This window comes from Callithrix jacchus, chromosome 7 (assembly GCF_049354715.1).
Source record: "Callithrix jacchus isolate 240 chromosome 7, calJac240_pri, whole genome shotgun sequence".
Classification (NCBI taxonomy): domain Eukaryota; kingdom Metazoa; phylum Chordata; class Mammalia; order Primates; family Cebidae; genus Callithrix; species Callithrix jacchus.
Window position 1 is genome coordinate 95874106 of NC_133508.1, and position 19835 is coordinate 95893940.

General features: G+C 41.0%; 1 protein-coding gene across 15 annotated transcripts in view; it reads left to right on the forward strand.

Moving 5' to 3' along the window:
* Positions 1-19835, forward strand: part of LOC128928178 (uncharacterized) — a 173414-nt gene that overhangs the window by 7234 nt on the left and 146345 nt on the right. The gene's annotated exons all lie outside the window — the stretch shown is intronic.

Genomic DNA, 19835 nt, shown 5'->3' on the forward strand with positions numbered 1-19835 from the left:
AAAACCGAGGCCAGGGAAATGGTGATGTTTTCTTAACAATAGAATGTTTTAAAAAAGTATTATTCTATATTTCTTTGTGTAATTATGTATTTTTTCTCTTTTTAAAAACTAATTTATTGAAGTCCATTTCGTTAGATGCCAAGTGTCAAAAAAATAGAAAAATCTTATCTCTTGGTCTCCACTGTGTTCATAGTATCTAGCATGATACTTAGCACAGAGAAGATACCCAGTAAATCTTTTTTATACATGATAGCCCTTGTGGAAGTCCTCTTTGATTTTTTTTCAAGGTTTTTGTCAAGGAGGAATGTATAACTGTTGTATACATCATCACATTATGGTGATGCCTTTCTCTACTCAGAACTTCTACAAAACCTATAGGATCACAAAGTGGCAAGAGTCCTTAGTGATCACCTTTCAAGTCCTGTTTTTCTCCCAATGCAGAAATTCCTTTGCTAGCATCTTCACTACTTAAATACTTCTAGTCACAAAGTAAAGACACGATACCTAATTGCTAATTAGGTAATTCTACCTAAATGCTTCTGGTTGGAAACCATTGAGTCCCACCGTGGGAATATTGTAGGCATGAAATTTTGAAAGCAATTTGGCCAAAAACAGATATCTGTGGGAAGGACAGCTAAATGGTGAGAGGCCTGAAACCTTGATTCATAGAGAAGAATGGAATAAACTGGGATTATTTGCCTGGGAGAAGTGCAGAGTGGAGAAGGCAGGGGAAAGACCAAGAGAGCATCCATAAGGGTCTCTGTAGGTTTCGAGGTCAGAGCTAGGCTAATGGTTAGAGAAAAAAACCTCACCTATATTTAAGAAAGAACTTTCTGAAGTTAAAATTATCAATATGATAGTTGCCTTAAAAGTAGAATTGTAGTTTCTCTGCTCAATATGTATTTATTATCTACTATGAGCTAGAAATGATGCTAGGTTCATTTATAATTCCTAGTGAACGCTTTATACTTATAGTAATCATTTTTATTTTCAAAGTTCATAAAAGCCATCTTAAAGAATCACATTTAGAATTTGGAGTGGTTACTAAATCAGTGGGTTCTCAATTCTAGAATCGACCTTTTTTTACCTTCAAAATTTATAAACCTGGAATGATACATTCTCATGTCCACTGTTAGATGGGTATTTTTCTATCAAAACAATAAGTGTTTTAAGTATCTGTAAATCAAAATTGTCTGGTTTGGGTATCACTTGAGAAGATTAGGTACTCCCTTACCCACTCTGGCAGAAGAACTACAAAGTTTTCACTAAACCCTTCTTCTTTTCCTCTTGTATGTATAGATAGACTACATTTCCTGGCCTCCTTTCTAAATAGCTGTGGCTGAATTAATCAATGCACAGAGTGAATGTGCTGTGTGTCACTTACAGGCCTTCCTCACAAAACCATCTCTCCCCATCTCCTGTTCTCTGTGACTCCAAGGTCATAGAGAAGGGCAGAGCCACAGATAGAAGGAGTCTAGATCTCTGAATGACCATGTGAGAGGTTTCTTATTGACCAGAAATATTCTCAATAGGATTTTGATGGAATAAGAAATCAATTTTATTGTGTTGAGCCACTGAGATGTTATAGCATATGTGTTAAACCTGCTGCTGTTTTATTTCCATTGGTACTACAGGTTACCCTCAGTGAAGAAACAAATGTGCAACTGAACTTAGGGACTTTTTCCTGCCATTTCTAGTTTAAAGAAAATTAATGGAGGAGGCAGAAGAAAAGAATATAGTATTTCATCATGCTGAGATTCTTCTTACAGTGCTTTCTTCCCATCTAATTTATAAACTTCATGAAGCATGTTACCATGTCTTACTCTTCCATATTTAATCTTTCAGAGGGTATTTATTGAGAATTGTCAGGTGCTTTGGGGATTTCAGAAGAAATATAGATAGCATATATTGTTTAAATTGTTACTCATTTATTCAAAACATTTCAAGCATTTACTTTGGGACAGTCATTGGTAATCACTGTTGAACAAAAGCTATAGTACCTGTCCACAAGTTGGGGTCTGGCAAGGAAAATGGAATAAAGAAATAAGACTAGTCCAGTATGGCAATGTGATGAAAAATTTCTCTGGGTGCCCTAGGGGAATCGGACAAGGGTTAGAGTCAGAGAATTGTCGTCTAGGAAGCTGATGAACTGAGCCCTCGGGGATGAGCAAGAGTAGCCAGAAGAAGAGACAGTGGAGAGAGAAAGAATATTCTGGGAAGAAGTACAAAGGCCTGGATGTTATTGAGTATAGGGCATATTTGGAGGGACAAAAAGGTAAACTGGAAATGAAGAATAGTGAGAATGAGCCTGAGAGGAGATTCATTGTAATGTATGTACATATATACTTAATAAATGAATTCAGAAGGCTTTGTATTATATACAAGTATAATATGTAATATGGGCATGCGTTTACCTAAAAGGAAATATGGCTGATTAACCATCAGGATGTCAATAGTTGTGATTTTTGGGTAATCTCCACTTTCTTTCTGATCCTTCCTTTTTTTTTTTTTTTTTTTTTTTTTGAGACCAAGTTTCACTCTTGTTGGCCAGGCTGGAGTTCAATGGCACTATGTCAGCTCACTGCAACCTCTGCCTCCCAGATTCAAGTGATTCTCCTGCCTCGGCCTCCCAAGTAGCTAGGATTGCACGTGCCTGCCACCATGCCCAGCTAAGTTTTGTATTTTTAGTAGAGATGGGGTTTTACCATATTAGCCAGGCTGGTCTCGAACTCCTGACCTCATGTGATCCACCCACTTGGGCTTCTCAAAGTGTTGAGATTATAGGCATGAGCCACTGCACCTGGCCAACTTCCCTGTTTGTTTTAAAATTCTCTACAACAAACATGTATTATACTTGTAATTTAAAAAAATCAGAATACATGTTCCTTTTCTTATTAGTCGTGACTGCACCTGCTGTCCCTCATTGGATCCTCACAGCAGTCTTCTGAGCAAACAGGTCCAGAGCTGATACATGGTGAAGCTGGAATTAGACTGCCTAAGGTCCCATTTGTTCTACTTTCCTTTCCATTTCACCTGCCTTCCCTGCAGTTTTCTAAGTAGCAATGATGGCTTTTCTTGGAACTACTGCCTTTTAGCACAGTTTTGCCTGTTTGCATGTATGTAGTTTGTAACCTGGAGAAACTGGGTCAAAGTTCTTATAATACTGACCTACCTAGGAGGCTTCCCACACACAAAGGATGGTCTACTGGGCTATGTAAACTTATCTTTTCTGTGATACCTTCCTATCCTTTGCCAGTTATTTGAAACTTGAGGAGGGGACTATTGATAATTTTCTAAAATGCAGTTATGGGGGGTGATTGTTCCTGATTATTTTATCAACCCACATCTTTATTGACTAGCATGTTGATGCTTAACCAAACCAGTAATGATGAATATTTGTAATCAATGATAAAACACTTGAAAGTCTGGAAACATTGTGTTTGCATTCTCTAAATCATGTTGTGGCAACAAACAACCCCCAGTATCACAGAGGCTCAAAATTTATTTCATATGCATGTTAAATTTCCATCCTGATTTAAACCTTAGCTCTTTACTTCAAAACCAGGGTGGAAAGAGCAGTCTCTGTCTGAGATATTGCTGGCATATGTTACAGAGAAGAGTGAGAGCTGTCACCATGGGGTGGCTTTTCAGGTTTTACCCATGGGCACTTCCACTTACCTGTCATTGGCCAAATTGTGTCACAGTGTCACAAAACCAAGTCTGAGATGGGGAAGAAGAGAAGGCTTGATCGGGAGGGATCGAAACTACTTTGTAAACACTTTCAGTTCTCTGAGTCTCAGTTTATCTGTAAAATGGAAATAAGTCAAATATATTATGAAATAGTCAAACCATGGAATATCATGTAGCCATTTTCAAGCTGAGCTAATTACCCTTATAAAGATGAGTTGACCTAGAGGAATGCCCATGATGTAGTATTAAGTGAGGAAAAGCAAGTTGCAGAGTAATGTTCATAGCATGGTCTCATTTCTACACAAATTAAAACACCTATATCTGAGTATATCTGCTTATGTGAGCATATTAATAAAATAGCTAATGTTTAATGAGTGCTTTCTTCATATGACCAGCACTATGCTAAGTGTTTTTTTTTAACATGGATTTGTTTCTTTAATCCTTGAAAAAAAACATAGAAAGGAGCAGAAAGTTATATACCAAATGGTTATTATTAGTAACCTTAGTTGGGGGTGGGATTAGAGAAAATATTTTATTCACTTAAAAAATTAGATTTCTGTAAATTTTAACTTGTCACAATAGGTAGGTTAATTAGCTCTTGTGAAACAAACCATCACAAAATCTGAGTGCTATACAGTGTTAAGTAGTTTATTTTCTGCTCTTTGGTCTGCAGGTGAGTCGAGGTGGCTTCACTTTTCTAAGGCCTCATTCGGTCTTCTCTCCTCCCTGTTGCAGCTGCCACCCCTGCAGTTTTCTAAGTAGCAAAGACGCTTTTCCCGGAACTGCTGACTTTAGTGCAGTGGTGCATGTGTGTGTAGTTTACAACCTGGAGAAATGGGGCTAAGGGTCAAATTCTGGTGTGCTCCCTGTGTTTCATTCTAGAACTCATGCTGGAGAGGTCGAATCTACCATGAGCATATTCTTCTCAGGGGAGAGACTGGTGTAAATTTAAGTATGTGAAACTTTTTAAGGCTTGGAACTGCTATGTTGTCATTTCTGTCTACATTAGATTGACTGAAGCAAGTCTCATGGCTAAGTTCAGTATCAGTAGAGCTGGGAAGTCATGGAGGCTGCAGAAGGAGGTAGTGAATATTGTAATCTATCACAATAAGCATAAAGCAAATTATTAGTTAAGAAACAAACAAAAACAAAAAGAAAAACTAATAAAGCGAAGAAAAGAGAACACTTACTAGCGATAGTTTAAATGGTGTGCCTCCTAAGTTACAGGAATAACTGCTTTTGTCAGTTATAGTCATTCTCTCTATTGAGTGTGTCTCACATTGCTGGAAAATGGTTATGGAAATCAAAACTCTGTCATTTAAATAATGAAGACACTGAGCACTCTAGCCATAACTTACTTGAGTGACATGGTAAGTTAACAACCAAAGATGAGATGGAAACCGGGTGTCTTGAGTCATCCCAGGGCCTTTTACTTTGTTTCTCTCTAAAACACAAACATCAAGCATGTGGATCATTTGAGAATATTCACTAGGCTTTGAAAACTTCCACTACTCTCTTAAAAAAAAAGGTATGAATTCTTCTACTGCTTCCTTTATTCTAAGAGAAACCAAGCACTTCTTATAGCAACCACCGCAGAAACACCAAATGACACAGAATATTGAAATAAAGGGTAGCATCTTAAATTTCTTAAAATACTGCACGTGGAATCGGGTGTGTTTTAATTTCCTTTTTACTCTAAATAATTTAGAAAATATCTGCCAATACACCTTATGGGAATCAATCACATACACACACAAAAAATGTTTTATTAAGAAATTTGTTAGGATTAAGATTTGTGTTTCTTAAGTTTTAGTCACTTACTAATCATTGTTTCCATTTTGCTATATCTACTTACATGTCTAAGATCAATTTATTTAATACTTTTCTATAAATGGACTCACTTTTTTAAAAAAGACAAATTTTGTATGAGATGATGAGTACTATTGTAAATAAGTAACAAGCATCAATTGTCGTAAACATTTAGACAACTATAAATATAATTACAAAACCATAAAATAAATTTGTCTATCTACAACTGAAAGTCATCTCTTATTCTACAACTAACAGGCCTTTTTCACTGATATGGTGAAAAGTATGGATGGGCTTTGGAATCCAGAAGACTTGGGTTTGAATCTGAACTCAGTTCCTTCCCACTGGTGTAATTTTTGGTTATTTCCTTAAATGGCTGACCACCAGCTTCTCACCTGTAAGGAATAATAAAAGCTCTCTCATTTTGTGTGTGTGTGTGTGTGTGTGTGTGTGTGTGTGTGTGTGTGTTTACAAAGCATCTAGTGTTATTTTTGGCTCATAGTAGGAACTCCAAAAAAATTGGTTACCTTTTTCCTTTCTTCTATATTTCTTTACTTTTCAAAATGACATTCATGAATGATATTATTAGATAGATGAATGATATGGGGTAAGTATTAATTTTTCCCAGAATTACTTATTGTTTTATTGCCTGCCATGTGCTATGAACTGTGCTAAGTGTCATGGGTAAAATAAAGGCTGAATAAATGAACTTGGAGTTGAAGACTTGGATTCGAGTTCTAGTTCATCTCCCTTGAATAAATCATTTAATATGTCAGAACCTGAGTTTTCTCATCTGAAAAGTGAATGTGGTGATTGACATTTACTTCAAAGAACGTATGTAAGGAATGCCATGATAGCTTATGGGAGAGCCTTTGGTGACCTGATAGAAGGATTTCTATTGTAACCTTATATACAGGTTCCTGAAATAGTTTGTGTTTTATAGAATTGTACATTAAAAATAACAGGACTTTTGCAAAAATAGAGTTGGGAAGATCACAAAAACCTGTACAATATTATGACCATGATGCTGAGATTAGGATATTTATCCTAATGAAAATAATAGAGCTAAGAAGACCTGTTAAATTTGAATAACTAAACAAAAACACAAATGTGTATTGCTACAGCAAATTTAGGATTGTACCTTAAAACTAGTGAAGGTTGTTTGATGGAAGGCTTAAGGAAGGGACGAGGCTGCTTAGCACCAAGGACCAATGTTCAAAGATGGGAAAGCACCCTGCCAAAAGCTCTTCCAAGACAAAGTATGTAGACAGCCCAGCATGATGGGGCTGGGGTGGGTAAAAGCATCATGTCCAGTACTCCCACAATCCATCTCTCTGTGGCAATGCATTCAACCATGCTAGTGTACCTTCTGCTCAGCTGCTGCTCCTCGGTGCAACAAATCTTTGACAGCCTGGGAAAAATCTAGCAGCTTGCATGTTATTGTGCTATTATTCCTCTAGTTATCAGCCTTGCCTTGTTTTACAGTAACATGTGCTCCAGGGTCACATATGTAACAGAGCAGTCCACGTATACAGATGAGGGGTTGCAGCTCTCAACTAATCCCAGGCTTCATGAGCAGAATAAGCAATGACTCTCAGAGATATAATGGAATTCAGTAAGAACCATGAGTCTCTCCCTCTGTCCCTCCCTCCCTTTCCGGCCTGACCAGGCTACTGTCCACTCCTCTCCTTGGTTTTAGATTTCCTTGTCTTCATTAGCTTGTGAGCTCGAGAGAGGGCTCTGTCATATTCTTGTATGTGCTCTGAGGGCACAGCACAGAGGCCCCAGAGCAGAATGTTTGCATTGCATTTGAACTTCCTTTTGTAGGTTGAGAAAAATCCTGGGCCCACTGAAGAGGTTTCAGACCTCACTGAGGGCATCAGATCCACTGGACCACCATGAGGTCAGGATGGAGACATTCCTCTGGGACAGGGACAGTATTTCATTCAGCACCATCTCCTGCATCTCTGTTGCTTCCAAGTGATACAAGGACTGCTCAGTGGGTCCCAGCCTCATGTTACCCAGGAGAGGGACATGATGGGGCTCACAGCACATCCTCCTCCTCAGGCCTCCTTCATTCTTCCTTCTTTCCTTCCTTCCTTTTTTTCTTCTCTCCCTTCTTTCTTCCCTCCCTTTTTCTTTCCCTCCCTCCTTCCCTTCCTCCCTTTGTCCTCCCTCCCTCCCTCCCCTCTCCCTTCCTCCTTTGTTTGTTTTCTTCATTCCTGTTCTCCCTTGCTTTCTTCATTCCTGTCTTCCCTCCCTTCCTTCATTCCTCTTATCCTTTCCTCCTTCATCTCTCCCATCCTCTTTTCCTTCCTTTCACCTGTCCTTCCTTCCTGTTCTCTGTCCTTTCCTTTCTTCCTCCCTCCCATTTTCTTTTTCTTTGTTCCTTCCTTCCCTTTTTTCTTCCTTTCTCCTTCCCTTCTTTCCTTCCTCCTTCCTTCCTCCCCCCTTCCCTTCCTCCCTCCCCCTTCCCTTCCTCCCTCCCCCTTCCCTTCCTCCCTCCCTTCCTCCTTCCCTCCCTTCCTCCCTCTCTTCCTTCCTTCCTTCATTGAGCCCCTATTCCATGCTGGGCACTAGACAAGGTCCTAGGGATAAAGTGGTGAACAAAAAAAGACACGAAATCTGCCTTTATGGTGCGTTCATATTGCCTGTAGTTTAAGTGCTTAACCTCTGAAGCCAGATCTCCTCAGTCTGATACTTAGTTCTGTCCTTTACCCTCTATGAACTTGGCTGAGTTCCTTTCTGGATATCAGTTTTCTCTGCTGTCAAATGAGGCTCATGACAACCTATTTCAGAGAGTTATTGTGAATGTTAAATGAATTGATAAGTAAAGTACTTAAATTAGTACCTGACACAGTAAATGCCCCAATAAATGTTAACAGGAATTGCTAATATGATAGCTGTTATATAGAGACATTAAGTCAACAAATCAATATAAAATAACAAGGAGCAATATGTGTTATGAGTGAAAAGAACTGGGTGGGAATTGCCTATAACCTAGAACTGTGTTTTCCCTGGGATGTAACTCTTGGGCTAGTTGAATATGTAAACATTATCTGACCAAACAGTTGGCAAACGATAGAGCCTATGGATCATGAAGATCTCTAATATCCTCTGGTTTTGAAGAAGAATAACAGTGGGGATATTTTTAAAGAGAATGATCAGATAGGGCCTCCCTGAGGAGAGGACGTAGATAAATGGTATGAATGCTGAAACTGGCAGGAGGGTAGTGTGAGAGAGGCATTCCAGTTGGAGGAGAGACGGGAACCATCCCAGGCAGGAAAGAGCCACCAACAATGATCAGGTGTTGAGGACTTTGCCCCTATGGGTCTGCACTTGGCAGGTTTTGTTAAAAGAATCTTTGTTCCTTGACTGCCAGTTAAAGTGTCACTATATGTGCAGTCCTCTATTGGGGGTTTTGCATACTGGAGACCAGGCAGTTACCTCCCATGTCTTGAGGATTCTAGCACTCCATGTCAGGTTATTACCATGAACCCCTCTGTCCTGCCTACTGAACTCTACACCACTATGTTGGCTAGGCCATTGTTTGATTTCTTATGTTAGGCCTGAGCGAATTTAAGAAAGGAATATAAGAACAGGCATTTCTAGGTACTTGGGTCTAAATTCACTCCCAATCCCTAAGAATTTTTTTTTTTTTTTTTTAACTAAGTTCTGGGATACATGTGCAGGATGTGCAGTCTGTTACATTGATATACATGTGCCACAGTGGTTTGCTGCACCTGTCAACCTGTCATCTAGGTTTTAAGCCCTGCATGCATTAGGTATTTGTCCTAATGCTGTCCCTTCCCTTGCCCCCTATCCCCTGACAGGCCCCAGTGTGTGATGTTCTCCTCCCTGTGTCCATCTGTTCTCTTTGTTCAACTCCTACTTATGAGTGAGAACAGGCAGTGTTTGGTTTTCTGTTCTTGTGTTAGTTTGCTGAGAATGATGGCTTCCAGCTTCATCCATGTCCCTGCATAGGACATGAACTCCTTCTTTTTTATGGCTGCATAGTATTCCATGGTGTATATGTGCCACATTTTCTTTATGCAATTTATCACTGATAGGCATTTGGGTTCCAATCCCTAAGTTTTAATAAGTATATGCTACCAGCTACATGCAATTTGGGTAACCTTGGTCACGTCATCTCATTTGCCTGCTCATTCACAGATACTTATTCAACAAATACCAATTGAGCAAGATGTATGTGCTAGTATGACAGGTAGATAGGTCACCTGGGGCCTCAGTGTCTCCACAGATGAAGACTTTTGCAAGATCACTGGTTTCCAATGTGGTATCGACTCCTAACCCTTACTTTATCAAACAAATTATAGTGGATTCAAAGTTATTCCTCTAATAGCTTCAGTCTCTGATATACTGAAGCTTTCTCAGGTGAAAGAGAAAATGGTGGAGTGACACCTATAGGCTGGGAATTTTTTTTATTATTACCCAGAACTTAATTGTTCTCGCCTGAATCGTTAGGCTGTGTGAACCTCACTTGCCACAAGGTCTTCATGGAAAGGATTGAGAACTTCCAAACTGAATGTTCTCTGAGATTCTCTCTAGCTCTGACATTCTCAGAGTGCTGAGATAATTTTTCTTTTCTTTGTTTTCATTTAACACTGTTTCACATGCACATTTCCAAGACTCCATATGGCTCATTTCCTTGTCAGTCTCAGAAATAATGCTCGAGTTTTGCTTAGCAGTAGTCCTATTGGTTTCTGTCTTCCCTTGATTCCCTCTACTTTTGTAGACCTTTTTCAGAGCCTTCATTTCAGTGAATCCTAATGTTGTGTGTGCGTGTGTGTATTTGTCCACACTCAAGGTCTTTATCTGGTACCTACAGACACTTAGCAACTACTGACTGGATGAATTAGTGAATTCTTAATGATTATCAATAACTTCAACACACACACACACACACGCACACACAGTGAGAGAGAGACTGAGAGCATACACACACACACACAAACACACACACACACACACACAGAGAGAGAGAGAGAGAGAGAGAGAAATCATAACCTTTGGCTTATTTTACTTCTTTCATGAGGGTATTAATTTTCAGAACGGAATGGCTAGATCCAAATTTAGGAGCAGGTTTCATGCTTTTATTACCAACAGCCAGATTGCTGTGTTGCCTCCGTTTTATGTAAGCAGTAGTTTTTCTGATAACACTTGTGTTAATTATTTATAACATTATCTTAAATAAGCAATCAAATCAAGGACTATTTCCTCTCCCTATTTTTTCTGGGTGTCAATATTCTTTCTATCTCAAACTCTAGTTGTTTCCCTAAAGCCATCAACTCAGAGATTTGCCCTCTGAGTTTAACCAGAGAAAAAGAAATGGGCTGCTCCAGCTCTCCACCCTTTGCCATTTCTGTGATCATGATGATGATGAAAGTAACTGTGACAACCCCATGAGAATATTAATAAACCCACTGATGATGAGGAAGCTAAGGCTCAGAGAGGTGAAGTGACTTGCCCTCAGTCACACAGGTAGATATCAGCAAAGACAGAATTTACGTCTGGTTCCATCAGACTCAGAGCCTGGCCTCTTCCTATTAACCTGCACTACATCACTCTCCATGTGGAAGTTCAGGGTCAGGAGCCTGGGCAGCAGCAGGTCTGTCAAGTTCTGCGGGGCTGAGCTGTTTATCATTGTGGAGGACACTCATCACTGTACTAATTACATTAATTGCTGCCCACTCTGTGGCTAGGTGGGTGGCTTAACAACACCTAGCAACGTGGTAATGATGCCTGGGCCTGTCTTTATGCAAGAAAACATCTGACTTTTTTTTTTTAAACTCCTTACTGTGGTATCCAAGGACAGTAATTACAGGTTCTATTGGTTGGAAGTTAGTGATTCTCTACCCTGTAGGGAAAAGGTCAAGACTATGAACTTTGTCCTCCATCAGCCTCTTTACTGAAATCAGGAGGGAAGCTGAAGATTTATTAAACATCAACCTTGTGCTTGACGTTTTATTTAAGAAATCTTTTATAATCCTCATGATTGCTCAAGAAGTAGGAATTATAATATTCTTATTTTGTTTACGAGAGAACACAGTCACCATGTTGGGGTCACATAGCTAGCTAGGAGGAGGTGGGAATAGGCTTAGAACTCAGGACTATGAGTGGACAAATTTAGTTTCCACAAATTTATCTACACCACAGCATCTCTCAACAAGACATATTGTCTTTTTAATGTTTAGAACTGAATTATAGTGAGGCTGAATCTGTATTTCTAGAGAACAAGCAAGGCATTGGAGTTGATGTTTGTGGAGTTCTCTATTGGTAAAGGATGAGTATTTGAGATGTCAGCCTTCCAGCCTCCACTTCTTCCCTTAGTTGCTGAAAGAAATTAACAGTTTTCTAGTTGATTTTTAAAGAAGTTTTGAAGACCACCTCTGTCTACTTGTTGGGAATGGACAAGATGGCTTTGGCAATTCATCATAATTGGGTAAATGACTTAATTTTCAGAGACTCAGATAACAGAAGATAATTTAGGAAGTAATTGACTTTGGAATGTTGCGTATTTGTGTACTTTATGGGTGTTCCCATATCTATATGTGTAGGTATATATGTCAATAAATGTGTGATACGTGCGTGTATGTATATTCTTCAGGAAGACTTAGAGTAGTAATGGACCTAGATGACTTGGTTCCTTTCATACCTGCCATTTGTCTTTAAATAAATTCTAAAAAAGGTTTACTTTGTATGCTAAATCTGAGAACAACTATATCATATGATGATACAGAGTAGTAGTTAGGATATATGAAGCTAGACCAGGGTTTGAAGCTGTTTTTGTTTGTTTGTTTGTTTTAGTTTGAATCTTGGTTCTGTCACTTACCCACTACTAAGACTTGGGCAAGTCACTTAACCTCTCTGAGCATCAGTTTTATCATTTCTAGAAATATAGATAATAACAGTTTTCATCTCATGAGGTTATTCTATGCCACAGAGGTTTTTGAGACAGGAACTATATCTATACACTTCTCTGCACTCAGCCAGAATGAGGTTTAGAAAGAGCAGACTTTGGACTTAGATAATGCCTTGATTCAGATTCCAGCACTCCCATATTGGCTGTGTGACCTTAGAGAAACTATATACCTTTCCTGGGCCTCAGATTTGTCATTTACCCAATCAAGGCTCCTGATTCCTACCTGAAATGATTGTGATACCATGAGGTAGGACACATGAGACCTGTGCAACAGTAACACAGGAGGGATCCAGCCAAGGTTGGCTCTTTTTCCCCTTATTCCCATCCTAGGGTCTTACCTTTAATAATTGGCGACCAAATTCTTGTTTGATATGTGAAATACATTTTTTTCTCTCATATTCCATTTTTTTCTCCTTTCCACTTTTTTCCTTCTCCCTTTTCATAACACTTTCTTTTCTTTTCCCTTTTTGGTCAACATCTATCCACTGTGATTGAGGCCCTCTGTCCAGGTCACCATTCATTGTGTCCTGGATTGTGGCAGCAGCTTTCTAACTTGCCTCCTTGCCTCCATCAGTCCCTGTCGTTTGGTTCTCCACGCAGGGCAGTCCTTCTGTAAACTGAACCAGACCTTGCTGCTCCTCTGTGCCACTCCCTCCAGTGGCTTCTCATCACCATGGCCTGCAAGGCTGTGTGACCTGTCCTCTGGCACTCTCTGATCTCCCTCTTAGCTTAGTCTGCTCCAACCTCAAAGGCCTTCTGGCTGTTACTGGAACTTCCCAAGTGCATTGTTGTTTTAGGTCATATATATACATATATATGACCAAACGTGTGTGTGTGTGTGTGTGTGTTTGTGTATACACACACATATATATACACACACACATACATATATGTACACACATATATAGTTCTCTTGTCCTCCAGATATCTGTAGGCTTCATCCTCTCACTTCCTTAGGCTTCTGCCCACAAGGCACCATATCAGAAGGCCTTCCCTGATAACTTAATGTAGAGAAACTCCCCCAAGCACTGCCAGTCCTCCATTTTAGTTTTCCTCTTTTCACTTATCGATGACGTATTAGATACTTACTCATTTGTTTTTTTAATTTTCTCTCTCCCCTGAGTAGAATGTCACCTCTATAAGAGCGGACTTGGTTTTGTTTACTGCTGTGTTCCCAAAACTTGGAGCACAGTAAGTGCTCAATAAATACTTGCTGGATTTTATGAATGTGTGGCCCCTTTATGAAATGGCAAGGAAGAGCCTGCACTGATGCTCCCTTGATTTGAGCCCTGGATGGCTCACTGATTAGCATTTATCTTAACCAAACCAGGGCAATGAGGAGAATTAGGTGGCTGCCTAGGAGCCATTCACACGCATGCCTTTGGGACCAATGCTGTTTCGTCTGCGGCAATGGCGTCCTGCTTTCATGCTTGCGCTTTGTACCATCATTGCAATGCTATCTAGAATTCCCATGGCAGCTTTACAGTATGATTAATTTTGCTCATATAGATACATATCGATCACAGAAAAAGATGACTCAAGGTTTAAATTTAGCCCTACCACAACAAATTGAAAGTCAGTGTTGTGCTACCTAATTGCTCCCAGACTATGAAAACAAAAGCACAATATCCACCAGCACTGAATCACTCTTCTCCACCCTTTTTCTCCCTTCCCTTCTTGCTCTCTGTCTTAATTCTGTTCACGTCATAAACCATGGTAGCTTAATAAAGTGAAAAATAACATTGGGAGTCCAAAATTCCAGTCCTGACACTACCACTTGTTCACTGTGAGATCTCAAGCATGTTACTGCTCCTCCCTGAGCTTCAGTTTCCTCCTCGGTAAGGTAGACCTACTTGAAAACAGGTGCTCAATAACATGTGTTGAGTGAAAGAAGCCTAAGTGAAACAGCATGGGTAGAATGTCTAGTCCAGGATGAGCACTCAATAGATGCTAGCCACCTGCCATGCTCACTGAGGCACCTGACTGTGCTGTCTTTATGAAATTTATTTGGCTTTGGTCAACCATTAGGATAGGTAACCTAGCTGAAAATAGAGGATGGCTCACAACAAGGCCTTTCATAATCAGTCCCTCATAAGGGCTTTTATAGAGGCCCTACTATGCGTCCAGTAAGGTGGAAGATTCAGGGGGTGGATAGGGCATCAAGCCAGCAAGAGGCGTAGTTTCTACTGCTATTGGTGTCCTGTGGCTGCTGCAGCAAATGACCACAAGCTTTGTGGCATAAAGCAACAGAAATGTATTCTCTCATGGTTCTAGAAGGTAAAGCAATTGAAATCAAGGTGTTGTCAGGGACACGCTCTCTCTGAGGGCCCTAAGGAAGAATCCATTCTCTGCCTTTTGCAGCTTCTGGTGACTCCTGGGGTTGCTTGGCTTATGGAAGCACAGCTCCATTCCCTGCCTCTGTTTTCACGTGGTCTTCCCTATTGTGTGTCTCTGTGTCTCAAATCTCCCTCTCCTTTCTCTCTATACCTTATATCTGGTATTTCCCTCTTGTGCGATCTCAGTCAAATGGCTATATTTTCTTTATCCTCAGTTTCACTATTGAGAATGGACTAGCTATGTCTTCTTCACTAAGATGGTGTGCAGGTAAAATAGGACAAAGCTGCTCAAAAGCTCTCTGCATTATGGAAAATAGTTGCCCATATAATTCTCAAATTCTAATCTGTCTCAGGTATGGACTGCTTCACTTTATCTTCTTCCCTATGTGACATTTGGACAGATGAATGAGGAGGGAAAGAGCAGGAGCGGGGGCAGTGGAGTTTCTTTTTGTAATGCTTTTTGTTTTGTTTTGTTTTGTTTTCCATTCCAAAATGCCAGCCACATCTGAAGTGGCTCTCCTATACCCTTCTCTGTCCCTACTCTTTCTGCTCACTGCTGGCTATCTCACCCAACCAGGCCTAAACAGGCAGGGGAAGAAGGGCAGGAGTGAGGGCATGAAAAGAACTTTGAGGTGAAAAGAAGTCCCCTTGTCTTCTCTGGGCCTTATTGAGGATCCCTGCTGTCCCCAGCTGTGCATTGGGCATTTGGGATGGAGATGGGGGGACGTAGATTGGAAACATGGCATTCACTCTCAGTGTACTGTTAAGTCTGTTGAGGCAAAATGAAAACAGCTTAATAACAGAGCAAGGCCAGCTTAGATCAAAGTCTTAGTGTCAGAAGCAAATAGCCCCAAAGGAGGGTGGAATTAGAGAGACCACTTCACTGGGTAAAACACCCTATTAGAAGGTGAGCTCAGTGCTAGGCTCTCCCTTCTTTCCTCTCATTTCAAATTTTTGGCATTTTATGCAATAAATATCTTTAAGCACCTGTAGCAGATCAGACCATTATTTTATATACATTGTTTTATTTGATCCTCACAACAAGACCAAAAGCTAAGTATTATAATTACCATCTTTTGGAGGAAGGGGACGAAGATTTATACATTTGCTTAAGATCATACCATTGTTAAAAGAAGGAAATAGCTTTGAACCCACACCCATCCAGCCCCACAGCTCCTGCTCTTTCCACTCAGCTATACCGTTCATTGAACGTATATGGAAAGGAGCCACGGGCTTTATCGGGCTGCATCGCATTGCATGCATTTTTAGTATATGTGTGCACATGCCAATTGGCATGTGGGAATCCTGCTGGATGAGTTGTAATGAGGGCGTTTTGAGTGGCGAGATGCATTTTTGCTGGCGAGGCCTGGCTCAAGGAGAATAGGAAAGGAAGCATACAAACCCACTGTGTGGGAGGCTAGTCACACAGTGTGAGGGCTGGTCCTTGAAGAAACTATTGGGAAACGGGTCTATTAAGCCCTAGTGAAACTTTACTTTGCTGAGGGAGGGGCGGGGGGGGACTGGGTTTTTCCATGACTATTTGATTTCCAAAGCATAATTAATTCCCCATTCTTAAAAAAAAAAAAAAGCAATATTTGTTTAGCACCCTGTGTGCCAGGCATGGTCCTTGGTGTTGTACATCTGTGACATCATTTAATTCTCACATGCCCTTACCCATTAGTGCCACTGTTCGGCCCAGGAGACAGCTTCAGGATGGTCAGGTGATTTGCTCAAGATTGTTTAGCTGGTGTGGAGCAACTCGAGGGTTCCTGCCCTGTGCTGTCCAACAGCAGGCCACACTGGCATTTTCAAGTTATTGCTGGGACATTCTGTCTTTTAATATAGTTGTAAATTATCTCTAAATCATTAAATAGGATGACGGCATACTGATCCTGCCTCTCCTCTGTTAGAAAAAGAAAGGCATTATCTTTTCATTCCTGAGTAACTAAGATTCTTTGCCCCAGAGATAAAAATCTCCACTCCAGATCACTAGGGTGTCATTGTCCAGAGGGTACAATTACTACTCTTGCTCTCATTTGGCCCTTTTTCTTCTTCTTTTCCTGAGGTACCTGGCCCCTTTCAAGACATCTCTCACTCCCTTATACCCATCACTATTGTGGTGCTGAGGTGGCACCAGCCACGATATGGAGGCAGGGACCTGTGGCCTGGATGAGCCTTTAGTCAGACAGACCTGGTGTGTATGGAGTCTAGAGGGCTGTCTGAGATTTGAGATAGGGTCTAATAGTCTCCCAAAGACTCCTGGTCCCTGCTTACCTAGTGCCATCATAGAAGGGAAAAGATGTCCTCAGCATCACTGGAGAATATTTGGCCTCTGAGGCAAGCATTTGGGCCACCAGCCCCCTTTAAGAATGGATGACAATTATGAATGTCTGAATGGACTTAATTTTTGTCCTGGGTGGAGGGATTGACCAAGCCTTTCAGAAGCAGAATGAATAACAAAGAGGAAGGTCTTTGCAACTCTAGGGTTTGTCCTTTCACGTCTCTTTTAAGACTTTTGAAAGCAGCAAGCAGTGGGAAGGGAGATGAGTGGAATGAGCATTTGTTAAGGAGGAGAAACCCTGAGATGCTTGGTTGTATGACCTGGGGTTAGGAAGCCACTCCACTTCACATCTCTGAGCCTCAATTTTCTCTCCTGTTGTTTGGCAAAGGTAGTGCTTCCCTTCTCCTTCCCCTGCTCCAGATGGTTGCTGTGAGAATGAGGTGAGAATATGTGTAGGGTTTTGGAGCCAGGTCCCAACTCAGAGAAGGTGCTTAGGCCAAAGTCAAGAGGTCTGGAGTGTACTCCAGACTCTGTCCTGAACTCTGTATCTCTTCTCTCTGGGGCTCCCTTTCTATAAAATGGGGGAATTAGGGTAGCTTTTTTCCCCACAGTGGTCCCTTTTGATTCTAAATGCCATGACTCTTTTCTGAAAGTAGATGATTAGATACAACATTTTGGAGATAAATGGATCATTTAATAGTTACCCGCTCAGTCATCCAACAAATATTTAATGAGACCTACCACATGTCAGCCACAGTGCTAGGTAATGGATAGAATAACAAACAAAACAGACGTAGCTCCTGCCCTCATGGAACTTCTAGTCTAGTATAAGACTGTTTGGAAGAACTTCCTCATCTTGGAAAATGGAAGTTCCAGGGCTCCAACGGGAACATCGTTAGTGAAAAGAACTATGTCAGGCATGTAATAGGTGCTCAAATATTTGTTAAATGAATAAATCAATACAAGCACCTGAAGGAAGATCTGGCAGTGAGTGACCCTAGAGTTGGGAGCAGTTCTTTGGAGTCCAGAAAGACTGTGGGAGCTCTGGCAAAGGGTGTGTGTAATTGCTAAACAGCTTGTTTGTTGAGACACCTGTGGATGGGAGGATCTGCCCCTACCTGCCCCATTCTCAAGGTGGCCGCTGACTGGGAACAACGATGGCTTCACTTGCCAGGTCTTTTCTCCAGAGGTGGAGGCCGTGCAGATGCTGGAACCCAAGGGAAGAAGGGAAAAGTGGCCAGAGAAAAATGCCAGTGTTGGTATGACATTTGGACCAAGCCCAGAGGACCCTTAGAGATTGTGGGGTCTCATGTGTATCCTGTCAGAAAGGGAACTGAGGCCCAGATGGGTTGTGTGCCCGCCCACAAAAGAAGTCAGCTCTAAGCCATGCCAGGAGGCTGCACAGGAAGGTGGAAAGAACCTGCTCTTAGGAGTTTCAGAGTACTTGGGTTAGAAGGCTCTGGATCCTTGCATAAATCACTTAATCTCTCTGAATCAGCTTTCTCATCTGTTGAGGAGACATCACAGTGGTGACATCTGGAAGATGTCATGAGGTATAATGTGTCTCAGGAACCTAAAATCAGGACCCAGGACTATCAACCTGATAATTGGTATTTATAATTATTACATTATTAGGACCCAGGTCCTGTTCTGTGCAATATTGAAAGATAGTGATAAGAACAATTTCGATGACAGAACTTAGGAGTTTGTGTAATCTTCATTATAAATGAAATAGTGAAACAATGCTGAGTGGATGTAGAAAGGCTTCACTCCTTCATTAACCAGGTATCTGACCTTAGATAGGCATTTTCCCCCACCCTTGGGATTGGTTTTCTCTTCCGTTAAATGGGGATCGTTTTTATGTTCAACCTCTTCTCATCCATCTACTAAACATTTATTGAATGCCTATTAGGAGTCATAATATGCTTAGTGCTGAGGACACAGGAAGAGGACATAGTTCCTGACCCTAAGGAGCTTATTACCCTAGTGGGGCACTATTAAAACAGATACTTACAACAGAGAATAGTATGTATAGAGCATAGTATGTAGCAGGAGCCTCTTCCTGTCTGAGTGGACAAGGAGGCTTCCTAGAGGAAGTAACATTTAAAGCTGAGGGCTGAAGGATGAATAGGAATTAACCAAGTAAAAGTAAGAAAAGAAGTGGGGAGCTGGAAAGGCACTTCAGGAAGAAGAAACTGCATGTGCAAAGGTCAGAAGGTCAGAGGGCACAGCGGACATAATGACGTGGCTAGCTGAGCATGTCTGTGCAGTGTCAACTTTGTTGTGAACACAGGGGGAGACTCCTGGGAGATTTTAAGCAGGGGAATTGGAGTATGATCACATTTTCATTTTAGAAAGAACACTCAGGGTTATATGCGCTGGTGTCAAGTTCGATTATTGAGAGCGGTTGATTCTTTCCTCTTCCTCCATCATCCTCCTCTTTCCCCTGTCCACATAAAATGGCTCACATAAGATAAAATAAGCCACACAAGCATGCCTTGTGGAATGTCTGCCACACAGTAGGTGTCTAATTATCATATAATTCCCCCCTTTTTAAATGTAGCTCCTGAAAGAGAAATCCCCTGGCATGAAGACAAGTTGGGGCAAAAACTGTGAGGGTGTGGATGTTTGTATCTTCTGGCTGGGGTTTGGATTTAGGTCAGAGGAAGTTCCCCAGACAATTCAGACTCAACCAGTCATCTGGGGTTTTAGGGAGGGCAGGTGAAGGTCATAATATCCCCCCATTTCAGGAAGCCACTCTTCCCCAGAATCCTGA